Source organism: Uloborus diversus, chromosome 7, assembly GCF_026930045.1.
Source record: "Uloborus diversus isolate 005 chromosome 7, Udiv.v.3.1, whole genome shotgun sequence".
NCBI lineage: Eukaryota > Metazoa > Arthropoda > Arachnida > Araneae > Uloboridae > Uloborus > Uloborus diversus.
The window spans coordinates 15753968-15772865 of NC_072737.1; the positions used below are offsets into that span (position 1 = coordinate 15753968).

At 34.1% G+C, this 18898-nt stretch overlaps 1 protein-coding gene across 1 annotated transcript in view; it reads left to right on the forward strand.

Moving 5' to 3' along the window:
• Positions 1 to 1146: 1146 nt before the first annotated feature.
• LOC129226282 (bone morphogenetic protein 1-like) overlaps positions 1147 to 18898 on the forward strand; it is an 85295-nt gene continuing 67543 nt past the window's right edge. The window contains exon 1 of the mRNA XM_054860883.1: positions 1147 to 1165. The gene's annotated coding sequence lies outside the window, so the exon portion shown is untranslated. The remainder of the gene's footprint in view (positions 1166 to 18898) is intronic.

The following is an 18898-nucleotide window of genomic DNA, read 5'->3' on the forward strand; positions in this document are numbered from 1 at the left end:
GACAATAGTCTATAGTATTTTTCAGATATTAATATCGAAAATTATCCGAAAGATACGGCGAAGCTTCCCATTTTCGTTAACGTCACCAAAGATAGTATAAAATTATGCTTTTAGAAATATCCGCTTCGGAGCCCCAAAACCCTTCCTTCCCAAAAATAGCCTGAAATGGATTTTAGTTCCGAAAAATATTTCGGTTAGGTATATTTTCACGTTTCCCCTTATCCTTTCAAATATGGTCAAAAGTGGGTTTTTGGAACAATAGTACCGAGAAATTACCGAAAGAAAGCCGCCAAAGCCCCTTACCGTCACCGAAGACAGACGTCAACAAAGATAGCCCAAAATTGCGTGTTTAAAATTCCAGTTTCGGAAAATTTTCGGGAAGAGTGCCGATCCTTCCAAAGCTACGGTCACAAAAAATAGCTTCAAATTGATTTCAATTTTGAAAGAATTTTAGGAAAGAACTCCAGCTTGCATTAGTACTTTCCCTAAAATCTCGAAAAAAGTTCCTAAAGTTGCGATATTAAACATCAATATCGAAAATTTCTCCATGCACCTTGAATATACTCGACTCTTTAGTCATTGCAACCAAACACAACCAAAGATTAACTAAAACAATTTTTCATACGCCAATGTCGATAATTTTCTAAGATAAATCCTCCCCCCCCCCAAACCCCTGCTTCCTCTCCTCAGTCCTTCTTCTGATGTCACCGAAGACAGACTATAAAATGTTACAGACAGCCTAGTAAATTTTGGTATATCTATTACTTTCTTCAAAGATACAAATTGTACCTAAGGAGTTTCTTACTATAAAACTTGTCTTCCTTTTTATCAAATCATCGTTCTTCTTTTTTTTTTTGTTATTCGAATCAAAATTTGACATAGAAATTTGAAAAAAGATTTATATGGACGATAAAGATTAGTCAAAATATGCAAATTACTCTTTGAGGGGCGGCACATTAGGGCTTTGCACACGGGCGGCCGACACCCTAGGATCGGCCCTGGTAAAGTAAAAAACGCAGAATCTAAAGCGGTATTGCTAACTGATTTAACTGACCAGCGACAGCCATTCGTAGCGCTACCCCCGCCAAATTCTGTCGCCAATTCCGTCCAGTTGGCAGCCGTCCTTTCGAGACCGCGATTCGGGCCGCTGTGAAAGGATAGAGAGGTGAGTTTTCTTTCCCGCGCTTCTCTATTGTTTTTCTTTCGCGGATTTTGTTTTGAATTCGAGCGGATATATATTTTTTAAATAGTTAGAAAAAATGTCCCCATGGATTACTCCATAGAAGATCAAAATGCTCAGAATTCTAAAAAGGTATAATCTATAATTTTGCAATCGTTTTAAGTTTTAAACAGAAACGCGTTCGAATTTTTTAAAGGATATTTCGTATGTGTAGCTTTTTTATGATCTATCAAGGAAAATTAGAAATTTCTTTTTTAAAAACCTTTGAGTGTGAATTTCTTTTGAGTTTTGTCATCATTGCGAAGATCGATTTCTTTTAAATAAAAATTGGCAATGCTTAGAATATTTTAAAATTTTCTAATAATTCTCTTGCAGGAAGTCACATCTTGCTTTTTTTTATGTATAAGCTAAATTTAGTGCTTTTAAGTTTTGTTACTATTACGTAGTTTTGACCTAACTAATTTCATTAAACTTAATTTTTTTAAACACAAGTGGTATTGTTCAAGTGTAGATCAAGTACGGGAAGTTTTTAAAATGGACAACTAGTTTTTTTCTTGAAAATTACATTAAATAAAGAAAAAGCAATATATTTCATAATAAAACTTGCGTTAAAACATCATTTCTTATTTTAGATAATAAATTTAAACCTCAAAAAAAAAAAAAAAAAAAAACTTTTTTTTTTCTTTTGGGCAAAATGAAAAATAAAATATTTTTCTGAAGAAATATTTTTTATTTGAATATTTAAAAGGTTTTTGATTAAATAAATGAGCAAACAAAAGAATGACTGAATAAATAAAAAGATAATGAAACAATAAATGAATAAATAAATTAATAAATCAATTAATGAAAAAAATGGCTGAATAAAATAGTGATTGATTAAAGGGATAAGTAAACAAATATAAACATATAAGTGAATTGTTAAATGAAGTGATGTAAATGAATTAATGCGTAAGTAATTTAATAAAATGAGTTTTATAATAATATTAATTCAATAAACATATAATTATAATTTTTATTATATAATTAATATATAATAAAAATTATAATTTTATTATTTATGAAACTCCCGCATTTTCCATTTTTGTTAAGATTTTGGAGACGTAGAATCGGGGTTTCACTGTATTTATATTTTTCATTGCTATTAAAAAATAAAAGCAAATCTTATGCGAGGAAATGACGTAAAAACACAATGCAAAAGCTCGCACAAACTGAAAAAACACACTCTATGCACACATACAATTTTACATCCTTGTTAGCCGCTATATTTCTCTCTAAATAGTGTTATTGACTGCAAGTGTAAAGCGATGTAAGTCCCAAAAAATTGTGTTTCATGTTTCGGTGAACATTTGTCGTACTAATTTCAAACGTTTTGTCGTGAAATTATTTTTCAATGGAGATTATTTCCCCAAACATAAGTTAGGGGACCAATGGTTCGTATGAAAAGTTAGATTTCATATTTTTTCACTAATTTTCCTTTTCGTTTCAAACATTCAGTATTTCAACGTAGCACCTTATTTTGATCATTTGTGGAATTGGAAGTACAGTCGAGTTCCGACTTACGCGAGTGATGCGTTCCAAGATCCCTCGCGTAAGTCGAAATTTCGCGTTGTGGAAAATGGTATGTGTAAAAACTTTTATAAACATACCCATACAATTGAATACACTTGAAAACACCACCTCAAACTGTTGAAAACCATTTCTCAACTATGCATCACTGTTTCTCAAATAAAAAACTGAATTTTTATTTATATTTAAAAAAAAACTTTTATTCAATCTAATCTTTAGCTTTTCTTTAATTGTCAGAAACTTTCTCTTTTTATTTTAACACGCTTTTATTAGCTTCACCTGTATGTATGTATTTATGTGTGTATGTTGTAACGGAATCTTGCAGCTGTAATTTCGCCCACTTCCTGCAATCGGATTCTTTTGAAATTTGGCACGCGACCTCAGACCCGATGACAATGCAATATCGTATAATCAAATTAATTAATTAACTCTTTTAATTGTTATTTTCCTCCAATTTTAATCAATATTTTGGCATAAATCCAACAATGTGAAAAAAGAAAAATTTAAAAAAATACATTGAAAAATGCTTACAAAAATTCTTCAAAAATATCTACGAAAACCCTTAATTTTTCTGCATCAGACAAAATTTGTTCCAATGTTCCAAGGTAATTAGAACATGAAATATAATTGTTTTTAACTAATTTCATGCCAAAATTTAGGTGAGCCTTCAATTGGAATTTCATTGCTGATCAGACCATTGTTGAACAAAACTTTTATTCAAATGCATCTCAAAATTTCAAAGTAATGTAGGTATGATTGCCTCACACATGCATCGATGACTAAGATGGATTAGCGTAAAAGATTTTGAATAATGTTGAAATGAATATTTTTTCGCAAAACAAGTTAAACTAAAAAGAAGAAAATAAAATAATAGTTTTAAAAACTAAAAAAACACGCTTTTGTAGCAAAATGAACTAAAAAGTGAAAAATAATCTTTGGATGATAGTAGATGACCAATCACTTAATTTTAATGTAATGCAAAAAAGTGTGTGTGGGGGGGGGGCTTCTTATCAGTTGTCTTGAATTTCTTCCATTTTTTGTCCAAGCGAAAATGTAAATAGACAGCACCCCACGCTTTTCTGTATTACATTAAAAATAAGTGATTGGTCAACTACTATCATCCAAAGATTATTTTTCACTTTTTAGTTCATTTTGCTACTAAAGCGTGTTTTTCATTTTTATCTTCAAACTTTGAATGAAACAGCGCTCTTATAGGTATCATTATATTTTATCAACTTCCCCACACAGAATGAAAAAAATAAATGGAAAATGGGGAGTAGTTATTTGTATAAGCGATGTTCAGACTAGTATGGTGTGGGAACTTTCACTCTCAATGATGCCAATGGGATGAAGGTCCATGCACGAAAAATCTTTTTTAGTATCCAATAACTAAGCCGATACTTACACACCGCGATTCCCTTCGGTAAATTTTCGTGTTGCGGGCGGAGAATTCACGTGAGGTCAAAAATTCCTTACCAGGGAAAAACTCGCGTTATAGCCATTTCGCGTAAGTCGGATCGCGTTGTAGCGGGAGTCGACTGTATTTTAACGGTTGCGAAAATGGAGGTCTTACAGGATAAACCGAAATACGCTGTATATTGTATTATTACTCTATTCGATTAAATGGTTATTTAAAAGGCATTTTCTTGGTCATTTTCAAAAATCCAAACAATTTGAAAATCCGAATTACCTATAGTTCCAATGAGTACAGAGATTTAACGTTCTGCTGTACATTAGTAAAAATAATTTAAACAAACACATGCTTCAGCTTTGAAATTTAAGCGGGAAAAAGCTGCATTTGGGTCAAATGTGTTTTAAATTTAAGTTAAAATTTAGCGGAGATGATTGTTACAGAATGCGTTCCAAGCATAGCATTTAGTTTAAACAATAAACAAATAAATTTTAAAATTCAGTTTAAGGAAATAAGTTTTATCAGGGCCGAGACGAGAATTTTGTTTCGGGGAGGGTTTACCAAACACATTTCGTAAAATCTAAACGATGAAAAAAACTTGCTTTAATTTATATATTCTATTGATTTTTGTTTCAATAAGTTCTTTAAAGTAAATGAAGATGACGTACCTATTTAATAAAGAAAAAAAAAATAATTGAAGTCTACATAACTTCCTTGTACCCCTATTAAAAAATTGATGTATTTTCGGAAGCATTACTATCTCAAAAGAACAGATGAGTGTACTCAAACAAGTGCATTCGAAGTAGTAATTCTACATTCATATTTTTTTGAAAAGGATAAAAATGTCAAAAACAAATAGTTTTCCCTTTTAAATTTAAAGAGTTTCAATGGTTTTGATCGAGTCAGGTTTTTAAAAGCTGAAGGAAAACGTAAGAAAAATGATGTTCGCATTAATTGCAAAATATAAAGTAAATATTGCAGATAAAGCACTGGGTTTACAATTTTCGGTAATGAAAATTTCCTTTTTTAATTGAAATCGAAATAAAAAAATAAATAATTTAGTAATAATGTTTTTAGCAAAAAAAAAAAAGTGATAAAAAGCATTTTTTGAAATTATTTTGAAAAATTTCGGAGGGGTTTTGAACCCTGAAAACCCATCCCTTGAATACAGCCCTGAGTTTAGTTTCCTATATCCAAAAGCATTTTAAAGCGTTGATTCATTAATTTAAAATTAAAAAAAAAATACGTTGAAAAAGCCTTGAAATGTTCAGAATTCGCAGTTACTGATCCTGACTACGCCACCTTGCGGTGATTTAAGAAATTAGTCAAAAAGGTAAAATCTTTTGATTTTGCGCGGACTAGGCAGATGTCTCGTTGGCCAGTTCATATCCGATACGTGGGTCTTGGTTTACTTCTTTCCGTCGCCATTAGCCAGAGACTGTGGCGCCTCCTATAGTTCATTTGAATTGTGAGTAGAATTGAGAAGTTGAGATCAATATTGCAGACTTCTTATTTTAATTTCGTTTAAAATGAAAAGAATTCTTGCGAACTTCAGTACCAATTTTTTTCGTTCGTCATGCGAAATATCACTTCATGCGCAATATTTTTGCATCACCACGAAAAGTTGAGCCTTGGCTACGACTCGTTTTAGAATTGTCCATTTTCGTGAAGAGGAGATATGGAGATGAAAGTTGGAACGAAATTTGCAAGTGCGTCATTGGTTCTAGAAATTGAATACGTCACCTTGGAATTTAAGAAAATAGCCAAAAAGATGAAACATTTTAATTTTGAGCAGCCAAGGGAGATCTTTCATTGGACATGTCACACCCTACGTAAGTGGGTCTTGGTTTTACTACTTTTAGCAGCCATTAGTCAGAGATAACAACACCGCCGATAATTAATTTCAATTGAAAATTGACGCGAGTAGGGTTACAATGAAGACTGCAAGGCTTGTCATTTTGACTTTTTCACCAACTCAATGCAGTTATTGTCTCAACTTAAATCTTTCAGGTCAAAATAGTAATCACATAAAGAAAATACACAAGATGTAATTTTTTGAGCAATCACGATAGCTTATTGTTCTCACTTGACTGTTTTTGGCGTCCTATCATTTTATTTTCCCACCGCCACCCTCCGCACCATCACCATCGACCGGCTCCTCACGACGCTGCTCCTATAGCGAAAGCCGTCTCCAGGTTGCATCCATGTCCTACACACACGCGCATACATACACAACTACACGCATACACATACACACACATACACACACACATACACACGCACACACACCTACACACACATACACCTACACACATACACACGCATACATACAGACACCTACACATACACACACACACACACAAAAACATACACACACATACATACAACTACCCACACATTCATGCCTGCACACAGACACAAACACATATGCCTACACACACATACACATACCCCCCACACACTCACACATTCATACACACAACTACCCACACACTTATGTCAGCATACAGACACAAACACACATGCCTACACACACATACCCCCTACACCAGGGGCGGACTGGCCAGGTCGGCTAGTCGGGGATCCCCGACTGGGCCAACCGCCAAGTGGGCCACTTTAAGCAATTTTTTATGAACTTAATACATTTAATTCACATCTAACATTTTTTAAAGCGTAATAATAGAAGAAAAAATGAAATTTGTTCACTCTATGGAAAGAGTGTTTGGAAGCAGGTTTATTTTTCTCCCATCCTTACCCCCCCCCCCCCCGGGGCCAAAGTAAATAGCCGAAGTCCACAGGTGCGAATGTTTTCCTCTCTTTGTCAACTTTCTCTCTAGTTTTTAGAGCTCTGGAGTCCATGGCTCCCACATTGAGGAAACGGGAGGGGGCAAGAGAAATTAGGGTCCGACGCGGCCTGAAAACGGGCCCGGGACGAAAAAAGAGCTTTCAAAATCTTATATTAGTACGTCTATTAACAACAATTGGCCTGCACCACTAGACAAAGCGGCCCTGCTATAAATGTGTGGGCCATGCTTTGGGGTGTTGGTACATGAGAGGCGGCATGCTCAAGGTTGGGGACTTGGATGCAGGAACGAGTTAAGTCCAAACTTTTCCTTTTTTAAAAATTCATTTTTGCGTGTGGAGAATTGGTTGTTCCGATTGGTGCAACAACGGGTTACAAATGTAAGATTAGACCTCTGCTTTCTAGTAAATAATGTGGGAAAGATATTAGCCTTTCGATCGGACACTAATGTTATTTATTGGTCTTACCAAAAATGAGTGAGTCTGGACTTACCTGGTTCTTTGTTTTTGTATCAAGGTCCAAGAAGGAAATTGTGTATTACAGATTTAAGGTGGTCCGGGCCACATTTTGAAAAAAAAAATATTATTAAACAATTTAGAGTTTTGAAATTTTTTGCACTGATTCTCCATCAGTTTGATTCGCAAACTCATAATATAAATATAAAAAAAATATTTAAATTTAGTTATTGTTTTCTAAAAAAATGGGGTTGCTTTAAATGGCTAAAATTCAAAATATTCTTGGTAAATTTCCAAATTCTTTTCAATAAACTATGCACAAATATCTAAGTTTTAATTTTTATTCGACGATTAAAAAATATTAATTCAATAAAAATAGAAAATAATTGAAAAATTTCGAAAAATTCAAAAAGATACTTAAAAAAAAAATATTTTTTTAAGCAATGGTTTTTTCTCAAATTCACTGTATAAAAATTAAAGTAAACTGTTTAAAAAAGATATGCTCCAAATTTCATTACTTTATCTTTATCAGTTCTTGACTTATAAAAGTTTGAATGTGAAAAATCGGGAAAAATTGCATCATGGAGAGAAACGCGTTTGAAGTTTTAAAGTTAAATATAATATTAGTTAAAAGAATTCAACAAAAATAATTATATCTTTCGTTCTAATTAAGATAAAAACAAGATTCAAACGTCCTTTTTTAAGCAGAAAAAAACGAAGTTTTTGCCAGAAAAATTGCCAAAGTCTTCGAACCCTAGGCATTCCCTTAAAGTCACTAAAGATAGCTTAGAATTCCACTTATAGAAATTTTCATGGGAGAGCTTCGTAATGCTTTTATTTGCACTATGGCCAAAAATTGATTTCAGTTTCAGAAAAAAAATCCCAGAGAGAACTAGTGTTTCCCCCAGAATAAAAAAGGGGCAGTGCGCTTTCATATAAAAGGGATAAAAGAGCAGAGAAGTTTTGTTGAATAAAAAAGGTGCTTCTTTTACTTTTTGGTTTACTAGGTACATACAAAGTTCAAGTGTTTTCGATAGTAATTATTTTTAAAGTATTAAAAAGCTTTTTGATGTTTAGTTTTAAAGGTAATGCAAAAAACATTCAGATACATTCTAATCAGATTCTTGTAGATAAATGATTGAAACGAAAGAATGACGTTTCAAGGACAAAGGTCGAAGGTTAGCTTAAATGTGGAAGGACACGGTGCCCTTCTAAAAAATCTTGAGGGAAACCTTTATCTTTTCCTTTCAATGTTTCCAAACATATTGTAAGATTATATTTTTAAAATTTCAATGTCGGAAAATTTCGAAGGAGAGTCGCCAGATTCTCTATAGCAACGAAATGTAGTTTAAAATCTGGTCAAGTATACTTCAGTTTTTAAATGCTTCCAAATGAGATCACTGACCCTCCTATTCTCTCAAACGTGACCAAAGTTTATTTTCCGTTTTTTAATAGTTCAAACTCTAAACGTTTTTGTAGGAAGTTCCCTATGCTGTTCCATAAAATTACATTAATTTTATTAAGGGTAGCCTAAAATTGCATTTCTAAAACTTCCCATTTCAGAGAATTTCTGGGAAGAGTCCCCGACATTCTATCGTAAACGAAGATAGACTAAAATGGATTTCAATTTTGAAAAAAAAAAAAGTTAAGAAAACAAAATTGTGGGGAACCCATTGTTTTCCCTCTCTTTGAACGCTACCGAAAATTGTAAAATTGTGTTTTTTGACATCAACTTTGAAAATATCGCTTGGAAGGGAACTAGAACCCTGTGTCCCGATTCTTTTCTTAGGCCTATATAGATCAACCAATTTCAAAAAATTTCCGGGCGGATTTACCTGGTTCCTCATCTCCTTCCTCGTGTCTTTTCTATGTTGTCAGTATTGAAGCCTAAATATGTGCCTTTTCAGGCTTATAACCATAAGTATCCTTTCAAGGCACATAAAAAATGTGTCAGTGTTAGCTATATTTTACGTTTCATAATTTTCTATTTTAGAACTTTAAATCTTGATTTAGGAACTTAAAGAAAAATAGGAACTAGTGGAGTTTAATATCTTTGCTCGACTAATTTACAGAAGTGGGCCAAAATGCTATTTTGCCGACTGGGCCAAAGTCAGCGAATCCGCCCCTGCCCTACACACAAACACTCATACCCCCACACGAAAACACACACGCCTACATACACACACTCGTGATTGCGAAAAACATAATTTGAATTCAAGATGTCAAAATTCAAATTTATTTTTTTTTTCATATCGCCAAAATGTTGCTAAACTCCAAAATATGGCACATGTCCTTTCTTCCTTCTCTACCTATTTTAAGGAATGGACTAGTTTTCTCAAATGATTGACATGTGTCATTTGTTTGCGGTCGGACTATAGCCTTACGTATTTTCCCAACCAGCATTTATTATGAAAAAAAAAAAAGCTTCTCTTTTCTACTTTCTTCTCTCATTTCCGGAAAGAAAAGAAGGTTTTTAATCACATTTTTCAAAGTTCTGTCGAGAATAAATATTCTTTGACCAAAAAATAAAAGTAAAAACATGAAGATGCTTTCTAATTTCTATTCTAAAAGGATGTTTTCCGTGTAAATAGTTGAGAGTCGGAAGTTTTTTCCTTGAGGTAGTTTTATTTTACCAAAATAAACGTGTTTGAAATCGTATCAAGTTTCTTCACGCCCAGGGGGTGCCAACGGTGGGGGGGGGGGGGAGGATTATGGCGCAAGTTCCACAATTTACATTTGGGAGGGGGGATTTTAAAATGTTGTTTATTTATTTATAATTAAATTATTCATTTTATTTTATCCATATTTTATTTCATTTGTTTTTTTAGTTTGTGTGTATGTCATTGGCATGGCATTGAAATTTTCTAAAAATAATAATAATAATTAAAAATAAATAAATGAATAAATAAGTAAAAAATATTTGAAAAAAAATAATTAAAAAAAAAAGAGAATTCGAAATAAAAAAAGGAAAGAGGGTTGAGAAAAATGAGGGGGGGGGGATTTGCGCTATTGAACTTGTGGTGAATGCCCCCCCCCCCCGTTCACGCCTTAAAACTTTGAGTACTATACAAAAAGCAAAATAATAAATAAATAAAAATGAACATCCAGCATTCAGCATTCATTTGAATTTTGACGTCTAGAATTCAAATTATACTTTTCGAAATAGCGTATTGCGATAGGACCCTACTCGTTTATTTCATATTTCTGCAAATTGAATGGAATGGAGATGGCCAAAAAATTTACACCCGTCTTATAACTGATGATTTTCTAGAATAGGTAATATGAGGCATGCATAGTTTAGAGAAAGAAAAAAACAAATGGTGATTAGGATGCGATGGTAAAGATAAAGATTTTATGGCCGATATCCACCAGTACACTTGTCATAAAGTTTATTTAAAGCATATAACGTTAGGTATTTTTATTTCTAATCAATCTTAAATGATGAAAATTTGTAATTTGAAAATTTTACATTTGGATGAAATTTTACTTTTTAAGTTCCTCTAAGTTGATACTTTTCCTGAAAAAAAAAAAACGTACTTTTTTAAAAGCGAATTCTTTAAACGCAAACTAAAATCATTTGTAGAGTTTTACATTTAAAGCTGCTTTTGGAAAAACCAACCTATCCATTAGAAGTTGATTTACACATATTTCAAACAATATCTTCCCGAGATTCACACATCTCGGTAAGTTTCTCTTAACTGTTGAAAAATAAACGGAATCTTGCTCTATGGGCTCCTTCCAGCATTATGATCGTTTTTGTAAGACATCCTTAAATCGGACTTGTCTTTCAAAATTCATCAGAAGAAACTCATTCAGACAAATATTTCCCATGTTCTTCCCTTTCAATCTTTTAAGACGTTTTTAAACATTCATTCAATTAAATTGATTTTTTTACTCATTTTTGTTTGTATAGGTATTTTTGACGGGATTAATCAAATGGGATTAATCTTACCTTCTTATTGAGACTTCTTTCATGGAACTATTTTATCTAAAGAGTCTGATTTTCGCGAACCCACCGCAATCGCAAAAATTTGAATCTCGCAAAATATATTTTTTTCCACAACCTTCTGTTCCGTTCGTATGAATTTGCAAACATTTCAGAGCTTATCTTGTGTTTCGAAACGGTCGAATGCAATTTTCGCACTGCCTTAGTAATTTCGGAACTTTTCTAGGGCAGCGATTCTCAATCGGTAGTTCGGCGGACCGGCACTGGCCCGCAGAAAAATTTGTTCGCTCTTTTGTCAAAAAAAAAAAAAAAAAAAAAGACGATATCATAAATATTCGTGATTAATTTTTGAAAATTACTATTATAATAATAAATTATCTTATTCTTAACGTTTAAATATTTTGTGTAATTGCCCTTCAACACAAAGTAAAGATTATATTTATAAATTCATAAATTACTTTTGCTATATTTTGTTAAAAAAAGGAACCACGGTTGTCCAAAAATTTTTTTTTTCACAAGTATTTAACGGTCCTAGAATCGATTTTTTTCTTGCAAAAAAAAAAAAAAAAAACTCACTGGTTTGTAGAAATATTCACGTTTTCAACAATCAGCAATGCAAGGTTTTTCTTTTTCTTTCTTTTTTTTTTGCAAAAGTATAAATAAGAGAAGAAGGGGAAAAAAAAAACATCACCTGTCAGGAAAATTTTTTCAAAAGCTTCTGTCGGTCAGAGGTTCAAAAAAAGTTGAGAAACACTGCCCTACGGGGTCCCCGAAAAGAGAAAAAATCAGCAAGGGAAATAATAAAACTCAGGAACCCCTGACCAACATTGTTCAAAATTACCCGAAGTAACCGTTCAAGTTAAAAATAAAACTAGAGAATTATAATTACCTTTTAAAATAACATTGAATACAAAACAAACACGAATAATACCTAATATTTCATTTCATATGTATCCAGCCAAGATATGCCGAGTTAGATAAGACATTGTCTCATGAGAAAGTGTGATGGGGGGAATTCTTCATCCTCGCTCGATAAAAGATGAATCCACAGTGGTCGGTTTTCCCCGAGTTACTCACCTTGGAATGTGGCGGAAGTTAACGATTTTGGGAAAGGGCAAGACTATTTACATTTTCCACTTGGCAGAATTATGATCTTGGAACATCTTTATCTTCACTTCCCTTTGTTAATATTTACCGATGCTAAAAGTTTCTGAGATACCCGTTTTTTTTCTTTTTCCGGTTTTTGCAAAAATTTCCTTTCTGGCTAAATTTGAGTTTCCTCTTATTTTTATCTTAAAAAAATACCCGAAGTATATTTGAGTACCGTTACAGACAGTGACGGTGATTCGGGGGGGGGGGGGAGTCAAGGAAGGCCCCTACTTTTTATGGTTCATTTATTTATTTTCCAATTAAGAACCAAAACTAGAAATAATCTTTACTAATAATAAAGCTTAAAGTCTCTCTGTCTGGATGTCTGCAGGATGTCTGTGACGCGCATAGCGCCTAGACAGTTCGGGCGATTTTCATGAAATTTGGCATAAAGTTACTTCGTAGCATGGGGGTGTTCACGATTTTTCGAAAATTCGATTTTGTTCTTTTTCAATTTCAATTTTAAGACCATTTTCCGGAGCAAAATTATCATAAGATGGACGAGTAAATTACGAAATTACGAATGCTATGCATAAGTTTCTTAAAAAAGTTGGTGCTCCTAAGGAAGATGAGGCCCCAGACCCAGGCCTAATTGGCACGTGCGGTAATCAGGCCCTGTGTTTGTTACTCTTTCACGTAAAAACTATTGAATGTATTTTAATGAAACTTTACAATAATATAGCTTGTCCATTGTGAATTGTCCAAAATATCTAAATGTCAAGTAAGTAGGAAAAAATCTGCCATCCTTATTTATAATAAAAACTTTTATTAGTTTCTGGTTTGATATGAATTGCGTTGCATATTTGAGTAAATTTTTTTTTCTGCGAGGCAGCAGGATTTTCCTTTTGTATTTGCAATACGAATTTTAATTTAAAAATATTTTATTTCTAGGTGGAGCGGAATGATCATTTTGGGCTAATTGCGTTGCGTACTTGAGTAAAATTCCTTTTTCTACTGGGGACAGGATTTTCTATTTGTTCCAGATATAATTTCTTTTTTAATTACGTTCTTTTTCTCCGAAGGATAGGGGACAGAAAGGGGTTTTTGTTTGAACGTTCTAGTTAAAAAAAGTCGAATCGTCAATTAATCGGAGTTCGTTTTGCTCGCAAATTGGCTGGGTTTCAGTAGCTTGGTGAGATAGGCGATTAACAATGGCTTTGGTAGATTATTTGACATTTTTATGCAACAATTTAATGCTTTTCATTTCTTTGGAGAAATATTTTAAACTGTAAAGAAACTTCTACTGTTTTTTTTTTAATTTTTTTTATGTTGTCTGCGGGAAGGGAGGATTTATATTTACTCAAAGGAATTTTTTTAAATTATTAGCACGGACATCGCAGTGCGTGTACAGCTAGTCATTTATAGTTCAAAAGAATAACGCACCTGTAGGGAAAGCAAATAGTAAAGTTTGTACAGTAAAGTTAAAGTACAATAGATGGCAAAAAAAAAAGAGGAAAATTTGCATATAATACCTTTTGCTCACCCCCTCCCCCCACGGCAGTATTGTACTGCAACTGTTACAAATACTATTTGATAATGGGATTTGTTCTTTCATTTTACGTTTTCTCAAAGGAAAATTTTTATTTTTACAATGTGCGATTTTTTTTTGTACCAAATTTCGAAATATAGCAACGCAACAAGTATGTTTCGAGCATTTTCAAAGACCGGTATTAACACCGGTGTTACGGTATCACGTTCGAAAAAATACCAAATTCCGGTATCGCGATTTCGGTCCGGTATTGCAATCACTTCTTTCATATAATGGAATCAAATGAATAGGTAATTACTTTTACGATGAAATATATAATTTTACACGGAAAAAATCATACTAAATGAAATTTAACAATGGAAATCCTCTTCATAAGCAGTTTTAACCGCATCATAATATTAAGCAATGCAAACGATTGGCGAGAAGCGACCGACAGGAACTAACATACGTGACAGATAAAGCTTCCTTGTCTTGTCGCTAGGTGTGCTGTATACCCATCGAAAACAATGATTTTTTCTTGCGTCAGGACAATAATTGAGAGACTTTCATAGCAGTGCTCTTATTTTGTGTTGCGAAAATTGGTTATTATTAGTTTGTAGCGTATCTGGGTATTTCAAAATCTATTCATATTTATTTATGTAATGCTGAATTAGCTCTATTATCAAATAAATGCTTCTTTTGTGCACAGACAGAAAGAGAGAACATAATTTAAAAAGAAATGTAACGTACTGTTTATTAAAAAAAATACCTAAGTACTTTTTGGTCTTGTTAAAAGAAGTTAATGGCCGGAAAGAACTATAGGCGTACATTCAACCCTCCGGTAAAATTCAAACAAAATAGCTTTTGAATTTGAAGCACTCGGTTTTTTTTTTTTGAGCAATCACGATTGCTATTTGTTTTCATTTGACCGTCCTTGAATTCCGGTTCCTTTTTCAACCCCCCCCCCCGCCTCCCTGTGCAGGACCAGAGTCCATCAGTCTCCCGATGCTGCTCCTCTAGCGAAAACCGTCTCCAGGTTGCGTCCATATCCTACACACACACGCATACATACACACACACACATACACACTTACACACACATACTCACACACTCATGCCTGCACACACAGACACAAACACACACGCCTACACACACACACTCGTGATTGCGAAAAACATAATTTGAATTCAAGAGGTGAAAATTCAAATTAATTTTTAATTTTTTTTTTTTTTGAATTCAAGGAAAAACATGTCGTTTACGGAACATTGAAATATATGTAGATATATCAGTGGCGTTCTTAGCACGGTTGTCACTCGGGGTGGTCATTTGCTGTGTCTCTCTCCTCCCTTCCCACCAAACTGAAATAAAAAGAAATGTTTTATGCAAATTTTTTATGTTTCGTACAATTTTTAGGAACACCTCATTTTATCTTTGTGTGGTAGCGAAAGATCAAATTAAAAAACAAGTAGACAAGTCTAAGTACGTGTGAATTTTATGTAAAATTTGTCCTAGATGTATGTGCAACGGTTCACTCCCAGAAATTCGGAACTCCAATAAACTATAGAGGGCGCTGAAGCCACTGTCTAATGGCGGATGAAAAAGGTAAAACAGACAAATGCCGTAACTTATAACTTGTTTTGACGCTTTGTGAATAACAGTAATTTTTCATAGTGTTTGTTGGAAGCTTTCTTTTCTATTCTTCTGAAATTACATTACACCATAAACTATTTGAAGCCAGTAATTTACCGCAAAGAAAACACGTGGAATGGAATGTTTTACCTTTTCGGTAGTACTATTGTTAATTTCCCCAAGGTAACGTGTTCGAGCTCTGGAGTTGCGAATAACGTGATCTATTTTTGTTGAAATTTGACAGATGATTCTATTGGAGGGAATTTTCAGAGTAATAGTTCATATTTGTTATAAACCCTTAAATCCTCTTTGGGTGTCATCCCCCCAGATGGGTACAACCCGGGGCTGATCATCTCCCTCGCTCCTCCGTAGTAAATTGTATCAATGCATAAAGTGAGCTAAAATCCTTTATTCTTCGGTACATCAAGGAGGAAACTTTCTTTGTAAGACATTCTGGAAGGGCATACTGCTTTGATTTAGAAGCGGTTAAAGTCAGGATTGCAGAGTCAGAGGGGAAAAATGACCGACACCGACTCATATTTCGAGAAGTTTAGACACTTTGATTTCAACCCCTTTACCCCAAAATCAGTCCGACTAAGACTCCGACTCCACAAGCACTGGCAGAGTTGCGGACTTTGGGGGGAAATGACCGACTCCGACTCTTGGAACATTAAACCTTCGACTCCCGACTCTGATTCCGACTTCTTTACCCCAAAATCAGAGTGACTCCGATTTCGTAGCTCTGATTTTTACTAATAATAAAGCTGAAAGTCTGTCTATCTGAACGTCTGTTACGCGCATAGCGCCTAGACCATTTGGCCGATTTTCATTAAATTTGGCACAAAATTAGTTCGTAGCATGGGGGTGAGCACCTGGAAGCGATTTTTCGAAAATTCGATTTTGTCCTTTTTTTATTCCAATTTTAAGAACATTTTACCGAGCGAATTATCGCAACATGGACGAGTAAATTAACATAGCATGGACGAGCAAATTACCGTAACATGGACGAGCAAATTAACATTTATCATCCATTTTTGGCGAAACAGATGACCTTTTAATTCTTTACTACGGACAAAGCCGTGCGGGTACCGCTAGTACTGCATAAATTTACAAGACGTGCGAGAGCTGAGAAAAAAAAAAAAAAAAAAAAAAAACCTTATTTGCTCGAAGAGCATGCAGGAAGGTTGTAATCGCAAGAAAGATTTTTGTCGTTCCCCTCTGCCACATATTTTCTGAACCTGATACCAGAAAGTTCGCAAAACAATGCAACGTTCAATGATAATGAAGAACAAAAAGTTATTTATAAGCTCCAGTAGAATGCAGAGAGTCTTTTATTTGCTGCTTTTTCGATCTTGACGTTTAGTTGTCTTTCGAGGATAACTTACCTAAACAAATACACGAGAGAAAGAATCTCATGTCGACACTGCAAAGCCAACGTGTGTGTTTACTAAATAATGCATATTTTTACATAATATATTAACGGAATTAACACGTTCTATTTCTTGATGTTAATAGTTAAATTCTAAAAATATTTTTCATCCAGGAAACTACGATCTCAGTTTTGTTTTTACTTCCTTTTACAAAAAAGGAAGTATTGTATTCGCGGAAAAAATTTCACCCAAAAATCGGCCTTAATTTCCATTTTGCTCACTCCCAAATAAATGTTGAATTTTTTTTTCAACCCGACCACACGTGGATATGTGCCTAGGAACGTACAGACACCCGAAATATCCATTTTGACGATCCCCGAGTTAACTACGACGAGTTTTCTCGTGACGTCTGTAAGTACGTATGTGTGTATGTATGTCGCATAACTCAAGAACGGAATGTCCTAGAAAGTTGAAATTTTTTACGTAGACTCCTAGTGGGGTCTAGTTGTGCACCGTCTGTTTTGGTAGCATTCGTATAATCTAAAGAAGGTCTTTTGCCCCTTTGTGCGGGAAAATCATTGTTAATTTCGATGTAAACTCACGTGGTGTTATAATTTGGCGGACACTTGGCGATATATCGCCAGTCTTTTGGTCGCCAATTTTTGTCGCCAACTTGGCTACAAATTTGGCGATTTTTTTTTAAAATCTGGTTTCAATTTGGCCACTGTTGGTGATATTTAGAGAGTAAACTATTGAATCATATTAAAACTGCCAATATTGAGAAAATGACATTAAATTGGAGTAAAAGGAAGTCATGTGATGCACACATCGCTCGTTTTTTTTTTGCATTGGCGTGCAATGGACCAGGAAGCTGTCTGTGTTGGTGTAAAGTTACAGCAACATTCTATAGCATCAGGGAAGACTCAAATGTAAATGGTGCTCAACAACGTATTGACGCACAAAGTTAGCAGAATATTATTGCATACACGTGTTGCGAGGTTTCAGCGAACCACTTTTTCATGTCTTTTTATCCCAAAGCTCACTATTTGCATTGAAAAAGAAGTTCCCTGAAACGTGTATGTAATAATCTGCTAATTTTTTGCATCAAAACGTTGTTGATCACCATTCACTTTTCCTCACAAAGGTATTTATTTATTACTCAAATGTGCCTTATGGCCGTAGCGGCTCGTGGGATGGCGACAATAGATTTTTTGAGCTCTAATAACTCTTAAGTTCTCTATCAGATAATATGCACTCTAATGTTCTAGAATAAAATTGTACTGATATAGATGCAAGGAAGAATGAGTTCCTGGTGGGATCGTAACATATGTACAACTGCGATCTAAAAATAACCGAGACTTGTAATCTTCTTTACTAATAATAAAGCTGAAAGTCCCTCCGTCTGTCAGGATTTCTGTCTGTCCAGATCTCTGTGACGCGCATAGCGTCTAGACCGTTCGGCCGATTTTCATGAAATTTGGCACAAAGTTAGTTTGTACCATGGGGGTGTGCACCTAGAAGCGATTTTTAGAAAATTCCATGTGGTTCTTTTTCTATTCCAATTTTAAGAACAAAATTATCATAAGATGGATGAGTAAATTACGAAATTATCATTACGTGGAACCGTAACATGGGCACAAGCCAATTGGCGAGATACGAAATTATCATATCGTGGAACCGTAACATGGGTACAAGCCAATTGGCGAGAAAATTCACCATACATTATTTGTAAATATACAGGCGAACCAAAAGACCTTTTAATTTTTCTATTACGGGCAAAGCCGTGCGAGTACCACTAGTTACTAATAATAAAGCTGAAAGTCTGTCTAGATCTCTGTGACACGCATAGCGCCTAGACCGTTTGGCCAAATTTCATGAAAATCATCACAAAATTAGTTTGTAGCATGGGGGTGCTCACCT